At 39.7% G+C, this 18,718-nt stretch overlaps 1 protein-coding gene across 1 annotated transcript in view; it reads right to left on the bottom strand.

Annotated features, from left to right (window-relative positions):
• Positions 1 to 18,718, bottom strand: part of EXOC4 (exocyst complex component 4) — a gene marked incomplete in the record, with an annotated part of 4,032,161 nt that overhangs the window by 1,367,852 nt on the left and 2,645,591 nt on the right.

The following is an 18,718-nucleotide window of genomic DNA, read 5'->3' as shown; positions in this document are numbered from 1 at the left end:
GTAAAATATGGCAAACCAAAAAATCAAAAAAAATACAAGAGTTTAGCGCTTTCACCCACAGTATCAGGGCTTCCTCAGAACTCATGACGCAAATTGATTTCGGCTCTTAAATGCCTTTTTACGCGCCAAAAAAACTCAAATATTTAAAGTGACACATCATACAAATAAGTTACTACAATACTAATAATACAAATACTAATCTATATAAGTTAAACAAATAACACTTCTTCATCATAATCTGTTGCTGGCAATAAAAAGCAATGATTAATTATGTGTTAAAACATCCTAACTATAAAAATATGTTGATAATGCATACTAATAGTTGTGAATACAAATACAGAATTTAATGTCCAAAATACTAAAACCATCTTATTCATACTAAAATGTAATATGTCATGTATAATACCTAAATAGAAAATAAATATTATTTTTCATACATTACATATTAATTTTTATATATATACAAAATGTTCACGAATTTATATATATTGTTAATTTTTTTTCTTAAAATTAATAATTTCTATGGTAAATGACTTAATATAAATACTATAAAATATAACTTGCTAAAATGTTAAAATACTAATTAGATCTAAAAGTTGTATAAAAATACTAGAATGTACTGAATTGTATACACTTTCAATGTAGTTGCTTGTGTATATTAAAACTTTTCACAAATATTTATTTTATTATTAGTTCTTATACACAACAGTGGTTTAATAGATATGTGGTCATTTAAACCTGGAGGGGTGGTGGCATCAAGATAAATTTGCCACCAGACCTCTCTATAGCTTAATAAACTTTTCACATCTCCACCCTTAGGGTCTATTTTAACCATTTCCAATATAATAAATTTAAAATAATGATCTTCTCCTTCATTAAAGATGTGCCTATAAAGTGCATTATTCCTATCCTTCATCTTTATGCTGTACATATGATCATAGATTCTTTTCTTAAGATGTTGCTCAGTTTTACCAACGTAAAAACTGTGACATTTTTGACAAATACTTAAATAGACAACTAACTTATTGCAATAGCTTCTTAATTCATTTTTTAAAATAATCTTCGTCTCATCCGCCATACACTTGCACTGGTTACAAGCACCACATTTTAAGCTCCTACCTATAGCTAACTTCTTATCAGTCTTCACATCTTTTTTATTATTAACTACCATCTGTTTAATGTTGGTCCCCGTTTTAAAAATATAATTGGGTTTTGTACCAATAACCTTATTAATATGGACATCATTAAGAATTACATACCAAAATTCACATAAGATTTTTTGACATAACTAACTGCCATATTATATTGAAGAACACAAGATTTTTGAAAATTATTATTATTGTTAATGGATTCCATGTTCCTCTTATTTTGTACTATGTTTATATCTTGTGCTAAAAATCTAAATTTGCTACCTAATAAAGGTTGATATCTAGTATCACATAAATTCAGAATGTATTTTATAGTAGTGTCCATCATATTACTAGGATATCCTCTTTGTAAAAATAGCTTCTTAACATACTCTAATTCTGCCCTTAAGTCGTCATCATCTGAGGTCATACGTGCTGATCGTATGCATTGACCTTTAAATACATTATTTTTTAACTTCTCAGGATGACAACTCGTATAATGCAAATAGCTATTCAAAAATATCTTTTCTATGAATAGCCGAAGAAAGTTGATATGCTTCATATTTTATTAGAGTGTCCAAATAAGGTACACCTATGTTGTTGTAAGAATAGGTAAATTTTAGATAATCACTACAAGTATTGAGAAAATGAATAAACAACTCTAATGTTTTCGTGTCTGCCCCCCATACAATATAAATATCATCTAAAATTCTCGAATAATATTTGATATATATTGATAAAATTCACTCTCAAATAAAAACCTATCTTCTCAATGTAGCATCACCAAGTTAGCATAGATTGGGGCGCAAGTAGCTCCCATAGCTACACCTCTTGTCTGTTTAAAAAGTTCTCCTTCAAAATAAATGAAGTTATTGTCAAGAACTATTGACATCATTTCTTGTAATAAACATATAACGACCCAATCCATTCCAGAATGTTTCCTAATACTATTACTAAAAGCTTCAAGTCCATCGTCTCTTGGGATGCAAGAGAAGAGGTCAATTATGTCTATGGTCAAAAATATAACATTTTCAAAATCTATATCTATTGGAAAATTCCTAAGAAAAATCCAAGAATCTTTCACCATATGTGGTACTTTTTCATATATGAATTTTAATTTTGAATCAATGCATCTTCCTAGAGGAAAAGTTTTTGAATAGCTTCCTGAGACTATTGGTCTAAATGGGGGGGGTCTATTCTATCCTTGTGTACCTTAGGTATACCCACAAAAGAAGCTAGCTGAGGATACTGAACCTTTAAAAAGTTATATTCATCTCTGGTAATTCTTCCATCAATATGATATTCCTCAATATAAGAATCAATCCTGTGATATGCTATGTTAAGTTCGTTAATTGAAATGGGAATATAATTACCAGAGTGATGTAAAATATCATACATTTTCATAATGTATCTAAAATTGTCATATAAAACAATGCCACCCACCTTATCTGGTTTAATTACCCTAATATTCATATCATTCATTATTGCACTTAGTATACTTCTCTCATCAGCAGTGAAATTACTATAATTAGTCATTTCTTTTAAATTTTTATATTCATGATAAAGATTTTTTATAGTAATTTTCTCATATATATCAATTTTAAGGTGCGAGGGTGGAATAAATTAACTAACTTTTCTCAAGTCTGAAATATGATTTTCGTTACGTGATACTTCTCTATTTTCTGATGTATAAGTATTATTGAAATATATATCCAAATTTAATTTCCTAACGTATTTTTTAAATTCAATAATAGTGTCCACTAAATCAAATTTTGTATTTGGAATGTATTTCATTCCTTTACTAAACAAATTAAAGTGTTTCTTTTCTATATTCAACTCTGTCTAATTAAAAATATTAAAATTATCAAAAGTATATACATTGTCATTTACCATTATTCCTTTTTCCATATTATTAGTATCCTGGCTCATTGTGAATTCCTGTTCAATACTCAGTCCCAGTTGTTTCTTGTGTACTTCTGGTTCCCGTTTCGATATGGCTGTGTGTATTGTTTCCTTCCCCTCTGAAAATCCTTTTTGTTTATGTACCATTTATTATAATCATAAGTTAGATTTCTTTCCCTAGACTCAAAATTTCTTCTCCCATCCTTCTGTTGCATGTTCTTATCTACATGTCCATTACCAAACCTTTTAGTTTCAGTATTCGGCCATATATAGGCTTTACTAGAATTATATTGCTCATTGTCCCTTTTCAATTTATTTGATTTACGTTTGGTATTATTTGAAATCCATTTTTTTGCTTCATTGAATTGTTTATTGTATATATTTTCCCACTGAGGGAATAATAAATCACTCAAAACATTGTTATTCAATGTCTCTGCTTCCAATATTAATTTACTAAGCTTTTCATCGTTATACTTCATTAATAAATGCATAAATTTAAAACCACAACCATCAAAAAAATTATTAAATTCCTTTTTCAAACTCAGAATAATCCAAACCCAAAGGTAATTTGAAAAATCTGATACCTTTTGGGACTATTTTCATTTCTATATTCTTACAGAAATATGCATTATCAATCTTCAAATCATTAATAGTTTTCAATTTTTTACCAAGCTTATATATCATTGTTTTTAGATTGTCATCTTCATAATTATCAAAATTAATATTGTTGTCTTCACTTCCTACTTCATCCATTTTATAATTGAATAATAAAAAATTATTAAATTTTTCGTCCTTATCAGAGCATGTCTCTGTGTCAGCTAAAACACCTGACCCAGAGGGAATTTTAACAGCACCTTTATTGGTTTGAGTCGAGTGTCCAGCGACAGTGGAATAAGTTTTTACAGGAAATGTTCATTTTGGTTTTGTTCCAGTCCTGGTAGCTTCCTCATTAATATCGTATAATGAAAAATCAAAAGTGAAATTAGAGAGATTGATTTTGCTACAATTATGTGAATCGTTAATGTCTAAAACATTAGCAGCTCTTTCTGTATGTCTTCCTTGACCGTTAGGTATCTCAAGATTGACCGATGACACAATCTCACACTGTCCATCCTGTCTTGTTGAAAAACCAGCAATGATGTCTCCGTCCTTGGTTTTACCATCCGGTACTTGACTGAAATTCCGAATAGGTGAGGTGAACATATCCAAACTGTCTATGTTCTCTCGCTGCAACCGCAATTATTTTATCTTACTTGAAGCAGGCTTAGCTGATGAATACGCAACTACCTCGCCCTGTAGAAGCTGTTTTACTAGAGTTGTAAGATTGTTCAATTCACCCTTAAGCCCGTATAATTCATCCTGGATACTCCTTACATCGTTAAGGTTCTTGTTGATTATGTTCTCCAATGGAAAGCATCGCACCGGTGTGCTCCAAGCAGGCTGATCAACGAAAAATGTTTTTCATCTTTTTACCTAAAGTGGTGTCAGAGCAATCTATCAACCAATCTATTGACCTTCCAGTGTTCTTTCCTAACCATTCTAACAAGGGAGAGTACTGCCTGCACTCCTTGGATGTTCATAGGCAAATACGATTTTATCTGGACAAAACAAAATCTACCTGTAAATTAGACCAACCGTTTCTGGCTTTTTCTGGACCTAGACGAGGTCATCCTGTATCAAAAGTTACATTGGCTCCATGGTTGAGAAAGTACAGTTGTGTACACTTACCAGAAATGTAGATGTTCGAGTGTATTCACTGTTGCAGTCATCACATTTGGGTTATCTGCTTGCAGTAGCCCTCAGTCGGCCTGATTATCAAAGTCTTGTGTCCTGCGTCGGTTGCTGTCTCATCTTCCATGACGTCCGGTAGTCAGGGGTATAAAGCATGCATCAGACACCATTACATCAGTTTTTTCTTGCCCCAGATGTCAGATGGTGCCCCATAATGGGAAGCAATTAAATATATATACAAGGTTACACCTTCAACAAAAAAGCAAATACACCAAAAAGCTTTAAGCATAGTAAAAAGGAACAGAGGTATAGCCAAAAGAAGTCAGGGGGCTGGAGGGAGGGTAACCAGGACTGCAACAGCGAATACACTCGAACATCTACATTTATGGTAAGTGTACACAACTGTACTATGTTCTTCGTGTTTCACTGTTGCAGTCATCACATTTGGGTAGATTCCCAAAGCTAAGGATTGGAGGAGGAAATTAGATAGTATTAGGACCAGCTATAAGGCCCTGCAAGACTGCAGTGGCAAAGCCAGCTCTGGATTTAGAGAAAATTGGCAAATGGTACTGCTTGGTGAAAGTATGTACAGAACTCCAGATAGCAGCTTCTAGGATGTCTCTGGTAGGGACACCTCTAAGAAAGGCTGTAGAGGTAGATGTAGTCCTGGTAGAATGTGGTCTTATCCCCTGTGGGATAGGTTTTTCCATGGTGCTTATAGCAAAAATTAATGCAGTGGCCTATCCATTTTGAAATGGTTTGCTTTGAAATGGCCTTCCCCTCTGCCCCTGCAACAAATGCCACCAGCAGTTGTTCAGATTTCCTGTGAGATTTAGTCCTGTCCAAGTAAAATCTATTTCCTGAGAGATTTAGTCCTGTCCAAGTAAAATCTAAGTTGTCTGTGCACATGTAAGGAGTGCAGTATATGTTCCCCTTTGTTCTGTGGATTAGAAAAGAAGGTTGTCAAATGAATGGACTGATTAAGAGCCACACTGGATACTACCTTGTGCATGAAGGAGGGACTGATCCTGAGAGACTCCTTCTCCGCATGAAAGATGATGAATGGCTCCACTGCCATAAGGGCATGTAATTCAGACATCCTTCTTGCTGAAGTGATGGCTAAAAGGAAGGCTGTTTTCCAAGAAAGGAATTTCAACTCTGCATTTGCAGCTGGCTCAAAAGGAGGTAGAGTGAGTTTTTCCAATACAATGTTATGGTCCCACGCTGGAGTTGGGGGTCTCCTGGGTGGTCTTAAGTTGTTGGCCCCTCTGAGGATCTGCTTGAGCAGTGGATGGGAGAAGAGGGGTGGGTTCTGTGTTGTAATGAGCTGAAATGTCTGAGGCATGAATTTTGATGGAGGAAAAGGAAAGGCCCTTGTGAAGCATCTCAGTTAAGTATTGAAGGATATGGGGTAAATTGGGCACTCCTGTGCCCATCCCCTGAGTTTGGTTCCAGGAACAGAATCTTTTCCATTTTAAAGCATAAGATTTTCTAGTACTAGGCCTCCTTGTCTCCAGAATAACATCCAACACTTGCTTACTGAGGGATGGTAATGGAGAGATCAGGTAATTAGCCAGGCTGCCAAGGTTCAGGGTTTGAAGCTGAGGGTGCAGAATCTGGCTCTGCTGCTGGGACAGCAGTGTAGGGGTCTGAGGCAGGTGCCATGGTGCCAGTAGTGACACACTGCACAAGAGGAGGTACTAGTGTTGGCGTGGCCAGTCTGGTGCAATCAGTATTGTCCTTGGTTTGTCCTGTGTGATCTTTAGTAGCACCTTGAAGAGGAGAGGCAGGGGAGGAAAGGCATAAGCTGATAGATTTTTCCAGGTGAAGGACAGGGCATCCACTTTCCAAGCTTGTTTGTGGGGAGTCCTTGTGCAGAATTGGTCCAATTGGTAGTTTTGGGAGGAGGCAAACAGGTCTATCTCTGGGTTCGCCCATTTGTTTATCAACATGCTGAATGTCTTTGGTTCCAGTTTCCACTTGTGTGGGTCCATAAGATTTCTGCTTAGTTCATCTGCCAGAGTATTTAGCTTTCCTGGCAGGAATTGAGCCTGTAGGTGCAATGGGTAGCTCAAGGCTGTGTTCCCCAAAGCCATGGCTAGTCTGCAGAGAGGGTATGAGTGGGTTCCCCCCCCCTGCTTGTTTATGTACCACATAACAGTGGTGTTGTCCGTCTTTACCATTTGTCCTGGAAGAATGTGGTCCTTGAAGGCTGTTAGAGCATTCTGTATAGCTAACATTTCTTTTTGATTGATATGCAGGGTGCATTTGACTTGGGTTCCATTTGCCTTGAATACACTTCCCTGCCAAGTGAGCCCCCCATGCATAGTCTGATGCATCTGTTGTTTGGGTTTGGGCGGCAGGGGGTAGAGTGAATGGAAGTCCCTTGTTTTGGTGGCAGGCCTCTGTGCACCAAAGGAATTATAACTGTAGGCAAGGTATGATACGAATCATTGCTTCTGGATCCTAAGAATGTTGACACCATAGGCTTTTTAGATAACAGTGTAGTTTCCTCATATGCAGTCTTGCATATGGCATTAGGAGAATGCAGGAGGCCATGAACCCCAAGGCTTGCAGTATTTGTCTTGCAGACAGCAGGGTCTTTGTGGCCATTAGTTTGAAGTAAGCTGTCAAATGAACTTGTTTCTCTGGTGTGAGGAAAGCGATCTGGGAAGTTATGTTCAAGCTTGTTCCCAGGAATACAATTTTTTGACAGGGCACAAGATGTGATTTCTTTTTGTTTATGGTGTACCCCAGAGAAGTTAGCACCTTTTGTACAAACGCCAGACGATTCATTAGTATGTCCTGACTTTTTGCCTGAATTAGACAATCATCCAGGTATGGGTATATTTGAATATTTCTTTGCCTGCAAAATGCAATGACTGAAGCTAGGCACTTTGTGAATACCCTGGGCACAGTAGATAAGCCAAAGGGCAGTGCAGAGAACGGATAGTGCATGAAGCTTGCTTTGAAGCGTGGGTATCTTCTGCAAGATTACCTGATTGGGATGTGTAGGTAGGCTTCTTTTAACTCCAGTGTTGCCAACCAGGCATCCTTGCCTAGCATAGGAAGCAACTGGTGAAGAGTTAGCATCTTGAATTTTGGGATCACCAAAAAAGTGTTTAGGATAGAGAGATCCAGGATATCACGCCAGGAGTTGTCCTTTCTGGGCACCAGGAAAAGTCTTGAATAGAAACCTTGTCCCCTTTCCTCTTTTGTGACAGTTTGAATAGCCCTTATTCTTAAGAGAGAGAACTTGCTTTTGAGCCTCTGCCCACTGATTTGGGGGGTAGATCTGGCCAACCATTTGGGGTTGGTAAAGTGTGGAACTGGAATCTATATCCTTGGAAAACTATACTTAAAACCCATTTGTCCTAGGTAATGAGTTCACAGTTTTTTGCCTGCAGAGCAATCTTTCCCCCTAAAGAAGCAGTCAGTTGAGAAGGGCTTGGAAATTTTAAAGTTAAGTCATTGAGGCAGTTTACCATACGGGGGAGTCTTACTACTCCCTGCTTTGGAAGTGGGAGCCCCCCACTGTATAGTCCTGTGCATACCTTGGAACTGAAGCCTAGGTGTTTTGCTGGTTCTGGGTTTGGACTGAGAAGGCCTGGAAGAGGCAGGAAAGGACCAATTCTTAGAGGGCCAATGCCTACTAAATCTTGAGGCTGTACTTGCAGGAAATCTTTAACAGTTTGCATAGATTTAGCTTTTTCCTCCATCTTTTGAAGTACTACTTCTGCTTTGTTGCCAAAAAGGCAATCCTGGTTTAAGGGAGCATCCAGCAACATGATCTGGCAAAGATTGCTCCTTAAGCCAAGCATGCCTTCTAAGTACAGACCCAGTGACAGCAGCCCTGCAAGATGCATCTAGTGAATCAAAACCACATTGCAAAGTATGTTTTCCAACTTGTTCAGTAGAATGCATTAAATCCTGTAAATCCTTATTTTCAGCACAGTCAGGAATCAACATCATTTTCTGCTTAAGCAATCCAATAATTAGCTGCTGATACTTTAACATATTAAACTGGCAGTTTAAAACCCTAATGGCCAAAGTTGCAGAAGTGTAGACCTTCTTACTCCATCTTATCCAGCGCCCTGGAATCTCTATCAGAGGGAGTAGGATTTTTTCGCAGTAGTAGCCTTAATGTCCTTGGGTCCCTGTGAAATGGTTTCAGGATCCGCGGTAGGATTTTTAAAAAGGAACTTGTGAGAGTCAGGAATCCTGTAATATCTATCTGGTTTTCTGGGGGCAGGAGCTAGGGAGTCAGGGGCCAAGCCAGATTCTGAAAAGGCATCATCAACAATGTCCAGTACAGGGGAGATAGCTAAAGGCTTGTGTTGGGGCAAGAGTAAGAAATCCCTAAACCTCTTTTTAGAATCAGAGTAATCCTGGCTTTCCCAGCGAAAATGCTCCCTAAGAGTATGCAAGGTTTCACCAAAAGAGAAATCCTCCGGAGGGGATGCAGAGGGAATAGAGTCCTCTGCATCAGAATCCTCATAGGTAGATAAGGGTAAATCCTGGTCATCAAAGGAAACAGAAATTTCAGAATCCTGATCAGAAGAATCATAATCAAATTCAGTCCTAGGTCTCTTAGAGAGGAAAGGTTGGCTTCCCCTGATTACAGTAATAAGGTCTTCAGCCATTCTTATCATTTGTTTTTAGGCATAGAGGCCTGACCATGCGGTCTGGGCATCAGTTTTCTAGACATGGATCGAGTTTTAGACCTTGAAGAAGAAGATGGCGTTGGTTTAATATGCAAGTCAGTAGGCCTGAATACACCCTCAGAAACCGGTGCCTGCACAGCGGCTAAGGACCCATCCAAGGTAGAGACATCCACAGGTTCCACAGTAGAAGCATCTCATGGCAGACCGGACTCTGAATGGGTCTCAGTAGAGGCCTGCGAATCTGAAGTAGTGGGTATCAGGGGCTGCGAAAGCGCCTCACTGAGTACCAGCGAACTGGCGACTAGCTTAGGAGAAGCATCGTCGGCAGTTTTGGACCTTGGCGGCCTGTCTCTGTCTTTATCTTTGTGTTTTTTCGGAAAGTCGGTATTCGGGTGGCTTACCGAAGCCATATCTGGGTAATTGAACCAAGTACCAAAATATTTAGAAGCGTAAATATACAGATGACGAATAGTTCTTTGTTTAAATAAGGCACAAAACCGACAGCGAGGTACGTCGTGGTCAGGGCCTAGGCAAGGAATACAGTATGAATGAAAATCTTTATGAGGTATTTGCTTTCCACAAGAAATACAATTATTGACTTTTACTGACATCGGTTTAGAGCAAGAAAAGGTTTCCCCAACGGGGTACTTAGCTTAAGTTGAAGACTTTGGTTCTGAAACTCGAAAATGAAACTTTCAGGAATCAGCCGACCGGCATTGCAAACTGCTTCTGCTTTGGGCACCGCACGGCAAGAAAGACTGATGTAATGGCATCGGCTGCGTGCTTTATACCCCTGACTACCTGACGTCATGGAAGATGAGACAGCAACCAACATAGGGCCCAAGACTTTGATAATCAGGCCGACTGAGGGCTACTGCATGCAGATAACCCAAATGTGATGACTGCAACAGTGAAACACGAAGAACATAATGTATTACCTTTATCTACAACAAACACAATCTCACCCTTGCATCATAGAGTGAAAACTCATTCTACAAGATCTATGGCAACTTCAGCAGCTTTCCATACTAAGGTTTCCCTCAATGATATTTGCTCAGCTGCAACTTGGGCCAAACCTCATACCTTTATTCTTCATTACAAATTGGACTTGGCCTCCAGAGGTAGAGCTTCCTTTGGCTCCATGGTGCTCAGGAGTGTCCTTCCATGAGGGCCACCCAGGAATACACGTAGCTGGGGACTCTGTCCCATCAGTAAGGAATCAGTAAGGACTGAATGAAGATTAACAACATCAGATAAAGAAGTTATGTCTTACTATAATGTTCCATCTGTGTTGTTGATCTTCGTTCATTCATTACTTCCCATCCAGAGGTTCCTGGCTGGTTTCATGCACTCCTTTATTGTAGGTCTGTTATGACCAGAGGTAGCCTCTACTTTTACCTATCAACTTGCAAACTCAATCTGAGGTAACAGGGAGCAGAGCATTCTGGGAAGGATCTTGGCTCGAGAGTTTTTGGCTGATGCAAGCTTGATATTAGCCGTCTTGGTTCTGAGGACGGAACCGATAACCCATCAATAATGAATGAACAAAGATCAACAACACAGATGGAACGTTATGGTAAGACATAACTTCTTTTTTTCATCAACATTTGATGTTGAACACGCTGCCTGTAATTTTTTTGTGCTCTGGCCCCATGTCAAAACAGGTGTATGTCACAGTGTTGTCGCAGAGTATAGCAATAACTGACTGATTTACCAGTTCATCAGCTAGATTTTATGTCTAGAATGCTGGAAGCCAGTCAAATTCAAAAAAATCAACTGCTCAAAAGCCAGCTATTATCTTCCTTTTTTTTTCATAATTATGTGATCCATCAAGATCCCACTGGAGCAGACTTATGGGAATATGATGTCATAGCTTATGTTTTGCTCAGGTACAGGAAACAAACGGCTTCTCTTGCATGGAACTCGTTTTCAAACCCAAAAACATAGAAATTTAGATCCAGTTTTGGCTGCAGAAAGCCTATTCTTTATTAATAAGGCTACACAGACCTAACAGTGGAGGTCTCTTACTCAAACTGTATTCTTAAACTGCACAGTACAATATAACTGTGCTGGAATACATGTAAATGACTACATCCAGTGCAAATTACCTGCTTGGTAAATGCTACTGTGCTTCAATAAAACCAATATTTTTGGAATTGTAAACTAATTTCCAGAATGCCGTTTCCTCTTCCTCCAACTATGGCATACCATCATGGCATCTCACCCCAGAAAATGAGAGACTTCCAAAGCAGACACTCAAGCAACCGCTACCCCAAAACAAAACATGTGCAACACATAGCTCACAAAGCCAGTGTGCCGAACAGTCAAAGCCCTTAAGGCTAAACAACACACCTGATACACTTGTAATACGTGACTCTATTGTCAGGCACACTGACGTCCCGCTCACCAGGCTGAGCTGCCTGTTGGGCGCTAGGATCCGCCACATAACACAAGCACTCAGGTCACTCCAAGGCAAGTACAAATATGACTCAGTCATTGTCCATGCTGGTGTGAATGACCTGAGACGTACCTCCCTGGACTACATGAAAAGAGACATAGAAGAGCTCTCTGAGCATGTAGCCCAGGCCGGTATGACCCTGACCTTGAGTAGCATCTTACCCTCACTAAGAATGATGCCACAATATGAAAACAAGATGATCAATTTCAACAATTGGCTTAAGTATTGGTGTCATTCAAAGGGGATCCAATGCCTGTCAGCCTGGGATGACATGCTCGACAAGCCACGATGCTTGCCAGGGCGGCTTGCACCTGTCACCCTGGGCTTTCGGATATTGGCAAAGGCTCTTGCTACCCCCATAGTGCCTATTTTAGGCAAGGCTCAAAAGACAAACCCACCTCCATAGGTATCACAAGGGATAAGAAACTAAGAGTAATGCAACTCAACGCCAGTAGTCTAAACCTCAAGATGCACGCACTCAAAACTCTCCTTAGCATGGAGAACATCGATATCTGTGCAGTAACAAAAACCTGGTTTAAGGCTCCCGAGAGCACCCCAGCACTACCAGGTTATACCTCATACCATGCTTTTCGGCCCCAAAACTTGGACCGAACCACAAAAGGAGGGGGAGTATCAATATTCGTCAAAGATACCCACACCTCCAGGTTGGTGGCACAGCACGAAGCATCAGAGACTATCCATGTGCAACTAACAGTGGGTAAAACTGCCTTCCAGTTTATAGCCTGCTACAGACCACCCTCCCAAACCCAGGAACCCCACTCGGCCTTCCTGAGAAAACTGGAAAATATGAAGGTCTCTCCAAACACCATTATATTGGGCGACTTCAACTACCCAAACATAGACTGGGAGCATTACTCTAGCTCCAACACCCTAGCCCAAAGGTTCCTAGAATTTATAAACTCAAATGCTATGGAACAACTTGTTACCACTCCCACAAGAGAGGAAAACATACTGGACCTGATCATCACCAACAAGGGGACTCTATGCTCCACACCAGAAGTGTACCCTCACTGGTAAGATCAGACCATAAACTAATCTCACTGGATATTCACATCCCGACTCCACCCCCTGCCCTGAAAACCACAGTGAAAAACTTCTCTAAAGCAAATTTCACACTCCTCAAAACCGAGGTGGAATCCTTCAAAGCCCCCGGGCCTGTGGAAAATATGGCCCAGACCGCAGAATCCTTTATAAACACATTCTATGAACACCTTCAGGAATGCATGGATCATGCAATCCCAAATAAAACCAAGACCCAATCCTCCAAAGGCAAACGTCCTGTCTGTTGGACCCCAGCCATAAACAAACTATACAATAGAAGGAGGAAGCTACTACATATGATAGAGCAAAATCCCAAAAAGGGAAGGCATCTCTGATCAGTATTAGCAAAAAATTACGGGCACTCATAAAATCGTCTAAGGCCAGCTTCGAGAGAAAAATTGCACAGGACACTAAGGATAATCACAAGGCTTTCTTTAGTTATGTTAGGAACCTGGGTGGGAATTCCCAGATATGCTCAGAATTAGTCCAAAATGACAAAAATACACGAACCCACAGACATTGCCAACATCCTAGCTGACAGGTTCAGCAACCCCCACCAAAAGGGCAAATATCTATCCCAGCAGAGTGCTGCCCCTGACATCTCAGATGCTCAGGTAAGAGCCCTCTCCAAAGCAAAAACACAGCATCAATGGGACCAGATGGTGTCCCGGCTCGTCCTACATGAACTCCAAGAAGAGCTAAACCCAAACATAAAACTACTGTTCAATCTCAGCCTTACTACAGGATATGTACCCAAAGAGTGGCGTACAGCAACAGTGGTCCCTCTCCACAAAGGTGGTGCCTCAATGGATCCTGGAAACTATCAACCCATAAGCCTGACTAGCTTGGTCTGCAAAGCTATGGAAAGGATCATCATGGACCTCATAAATAAAGATATTGGGGACCTACAGACACTGGATCCTACCCAGTTCGGCTTTGTTAAGTGCAGATCCTGCCTCTTAAACCTGGTTGATTTCTTTGAAACAGTCACCAAGGCCATTGACGAGGGGAAGGTGGTCCACATAGCCTACCTGGACCTCGCAAAAGCCTTTGATACAATACCCCACTCGGGCATTATAGATAAGCTCACCAGCTTAAATATAAACCCCTATGTCACTAGATGGGTTGCAAACTGGCTCAAGGACTGAACCCACATGGTTAGAATTGCTGGAGCCATGTCAGACTCCAAACCAGTTACAAGTGGCGTCCCACAAGGCTCAGTCCTGGGACCTCTCTTGTTCGGTAAATATTTCTCAGAGGTACAGGCCAATACGGAAGGACTGTGGCTGACCAAGTTCACAGATGACTGCAAACTGGGCGCCATAATCGACTCTCCAGCCGACACAAGCATCCTCCAAAAGGGCCTCATAGAAACAGACAACTGGTGCCAGAGCCATGGCCTCAAGCTAAATGCCAAAAAGTGTATAGTCATCCCCTTTGGCAAAAACAAAGTGCCCACAAATTACCACATAGGTGGTAATCCATTAAGTACAGAAGAAGTAATTAGGGACCTGGGGACCCAAGTTGATAGCAATCTCTCATTTGACAACCACGTGGCCAAAGTGGTTAGAAAAACATTTTATATAGCCCACCTAATCATGAAGGGATTCACATCTAGATCAGGGAGGTCATCGTGCCTCTTTACTCATCCCTCATCAGGTCCATAATTGAGTACAATGCCCCTTTTGGGATGTACCTTACCAGATACCTGCAGCAACTGGAAAGACCCCAAAAGTACCTCACCAAGAGGATCAAAGGACTCAAACAGATGCCATATGCTGCCCGGTTAAAGAAACTCCAGCTCTACTCAGTGGCATACCACCTGCTCAGAGGCGATCTGTGCTTGACGTATAAAGCCATGTCCAACCTGGAATTAATGGACATGCTGCACCTCAGAAAATCCAAATCCCATCGAGCTACGCGCTCGAGAGACTTGAACCTCAGCACTGAAATAAATAGGACATGCTGGTGGGACAGATTCATAACCCAGAGGCTCCCTTTACTCTGGAATAAAATCCCAGTCCAGGTTAGGCAGGGTCCCTCATTGACTCTCTTGAAGAGGAATCTTGATGAGTGGATGGGAGATCGTAGGTTTACCCCGGGTATCACTTCTGTGTCACTGTTAGACAGAGGCACAGTATATTAACCTCGAAAAAGGGCATAGCAAAATTTATTTAAAATGGGTGGCGAAAGCCAAACACACTCTGGCTAGGCTTATAATTGCCCTAAGGCAGATAGCCTAGTATGAACCTATGAACCTATGATACACAGAACTTAAAACACATTTACCCAGCCCCAAACAGTATATATTAACAACTCTAATTGCTGTAAAAACAACAGGGCAGTTACCATCCAACGGACTCCGTTGTAATAGCAGAAGAAAAATGTCTTATGAAACCATCAGAATCCACCACGATGTATAGAATAAATCCAAGCTTTTTATTCAAACAAAAACAGGAACAAAAATGAGCACTTTCACATACTCCAAGTATGCTTCATCAGGTTACAATAAAACACTAAAATCATTAGGTTTATATACAAACTCAAACACTAATTAACAGGTCAATTGGCTTAATTCTTAATTAAATATTTGATCCAATTAGTATTTAAAGAAACATCATACTGGTCCTAGTAGATCTCCTAGATCAGAATAGTTTCTGTGACAACTCACAAATGTAGAATAGAACATCCTATTATATACATAATTAATACGTGTAAATCCAGTCAAAAATTAATAATTAAAATAATCTACTGCTACAAAGTACTAGCCATAACAAGAACACCCTTTACAGTATCCTTCTTTGCATTAAATAATAAACTTTACTGGTTGTTGGGTATATAAAAAATTTGCTTCACTCACTTTTGGTTGCTTAACAGCATATGTATCAACAAAGGGTACTGTTCTACTATAATATCTTTCTGCTACAGAACAAAATTCAGATGTTGGCTTCACTGTGGAAGTACAGGGGGTACACAATTAGCAGATTTCCTACATTCCTGCTACATGAAACTTCCTTTCCACTGGTGCTGTCAAAATTTTAACAATTTTTGGGAATGTGCTTCTGTATCATTCAAAAGCCAAGGGCACCTGTTAAAAAGTGGGTATTATTGAACAAAAATGTGGAAATGATAACTTACTATTTTCAACTTCAAAATTCTGATTTCATGTATTCCAAATATGCAAAATGAATACTGCTTCAACAGCAACTTGCTGCAAGTCCATAAAAAAGCTCAGCAACAGCAGAGAGATAAAAAAACAGAGAACAACTAAGTGAAACACAAATGTGTGCAGAAACAAAATACCAAGTAATACCATATCCCACACAAAACTCATCAGGAAGATGAAGACACAAAAGTTATCTTTTGTTAATCCACCCAAATAAATGGCAGGAAGCTAAAAAGCAGCACACAAGTAGCATTAAATAAGCTCACACAAGATATGAAAAATATTTTACAATAAAGACAAGCTTTCCATTTCCCAGTAACTACTTCAGTGAATTCAAGGCAGGTACAACTCTAAAGAAGGTAAAACACCAGATTTGTGGCAACTTTAGTGACTATTAAGGTACAAATAAATACGTATTGCACGGAGCTTCAACATTATACTCTGATTTGGGGAAAAAAGGTAAACATGTTAAGCATTTCCATATGGCAAGATCCAACTGCGTCAACGCTTAGGAGGTGCTTAACATAAGCTTAAGCACCCCTAATCGCTGTTACAATGGGGTCTCCTGCTAGAGACTTTGCCAGTTGGCAAAGAGTACTATCAGAAAGTTAAACCGCTTTTAGAAGTTACTGACTCATTTATTAAAAAAAAAACAGTGTGGCAGAACAAAGTGTGTAACAGCCTTTAAAGCACTCTGTTCTTCAAAGCGACACTATTCTGCCTGCTGTCTCTGACAATGCCAAAGTGTTTGACAAGCTTTCAAAGGCTTTAAAAGCCAGTAAAACAATATGAACTCCTACTGTCTCTTTTCCCCCTTATAACTGGTACTACATGGAGCAGCTAAAGCTCTATGGAGTACAAAGAATTAGGAATGTTTTCTCGATCATAACCAGCTGCGTTCTCGATACTGATGCCAAGATTCATCTCTTAAACTTTGTTCTCAAGGTGAATTAGTTGTTTAGCTTACTTACTGCCTGCATTTTTTGTATCATCCTGTAATATCTTTTCTTGTATCGTATTGTAAAATTTTTGTGTGTTTCTGCTACTGTATTACATAAAGTTGCATGTAGTGTTTTTTTGCAAAGGAGCTTCCCTCCCTGGGCCTCCGCTGAAAACAGGCCTCTGGCCCAGTCGAACAGCCCCAATAAACAAATGGAAAATAACATAAATAAATACATTTCTTGGCATCCATACCTCAAACACACAATACATTGGTTATAACTGGAAAATCAATCAAACGTCTGGTGGTATAAATACGGTTTAAATACATAATCCATGTAGTGACAGAAGTCCTGCACACCAGTTGCACTGTATCACATACAAGTAGCAGCAGGTTTACTGGGCTAAACATGCAAGTTTAAATGCTCTTAGATTATTTGCTTTGATGGCAAGTAGTATGGACTGATTTATTATTAAGTGTAGGCCATCATCTGGCAGCAAGCTAAGCTGTGCTGTAATATTTCTTCCATGATACTGAACTACTTCAGAAAACTACTGAGTGGACTTGAATTTTGAAAGCAATGAGCCGCATATATTATCAATGCCACTTTGTCAAGAAAAAAAATAATGGCACAACTGAAAAATAGGTTTGTGCTATCCTTAAAAAATAAATAAATAACTAAATGTGCATGTGGTAGTCACCAAAACAGTACTTGATTGAGGTATAAGTTGGTCTCCGCCTGGGTTTCTTGCTTTCAATTCTCGATGCAAGGCCGGCTCTTCCTATCTCGGCTAAGCACGGAGGGTCACTAATGGGAGCTCGCATTTCTCAGCGCAAAGGCAGAATGGGGCGGATCATATAAGGATCTGGAAGGGCCACAAGGCAATAGCACTAAAAGCTGCAATAAGAGAGAAAAGGCAGTAAGAAACTTTAATGTTAAATAACTTCTCTCGGGAATAGTCTTGCTTGATGGGTTTCTGTCCAAGTAGGTATGTCCAGGGAGGGGAGCTGTCAGAAGTCGAGGCGAGAAGACACCTCTGAAAGACGTTAAGAAGTACTGGATAACTAATTAAGGTTGTAATTACAAACAAAAGCCTTCTTAATGTTAAGAAGTCCCTGGACAGAGCTCCCTGGATGGAAATTATAGCCTCTAAAGTGGAAGGAGTCACTTTGGGCAAAGAGCCCAGTTGAGTGTCCTTGAGGTGTCAAAGTCCTGTTGAAAATGGAAAGGGTAATGGGAGCAAAAAAAGAGGGTGGAAGCATACTTGTTTGCAAAAAGTCTGTCTTGAAAGGAATGAGCTTGAAGTTTTTCTCTTATAGCTTGTGCTTTTTTTGGGTTGCACTAATTTTGTCCAAAGGCGTTCTAACTTGAAGAGATGAGATGAGAAAAGGTCTTTTTCTTTGATCGAAACAGGAAGGAAACAGGAAATCCGCCTAAGAAGATAAAGTTGACAAAACAATTTGTGTTGAGCTAAAATAAAAAATTGTTTACGGTTCAAAGGAGATATTGTAATTTCGAGAAAATCCGAAGAGTGTGGAAAACTAAGGCATCTCAATTGGGAATAATCTAGGAGAAAAATAAGCGACTATGAAAGATTCTTAAAGTTCTCAGTAGATTTTCAGGTTTTGGTTCTATGTATAAGGGGGATTGTCTTTGGATGCATGAAA

This window comes from Protopterus annectens, chromosome 11.part0, assembly GCF_019279795.1.
Source record: "Protopterus annectens isolate FY-2018-M chromosome 11.part0, PAN1.0, whole genome shotgun sequence".
Classification (NCBI taxonomy): domain Eukaryota; kingdom Metazoa; phylum Chordata; order Ceratodontiformes; family Protopteridae; genus Protopterus; species Protopterus annectens.
The sequence above is the reverse complement of the archived record's forward strand: the minus strand, read 5'-3'. Positions and strand labels throughout refer to the sequence as shown.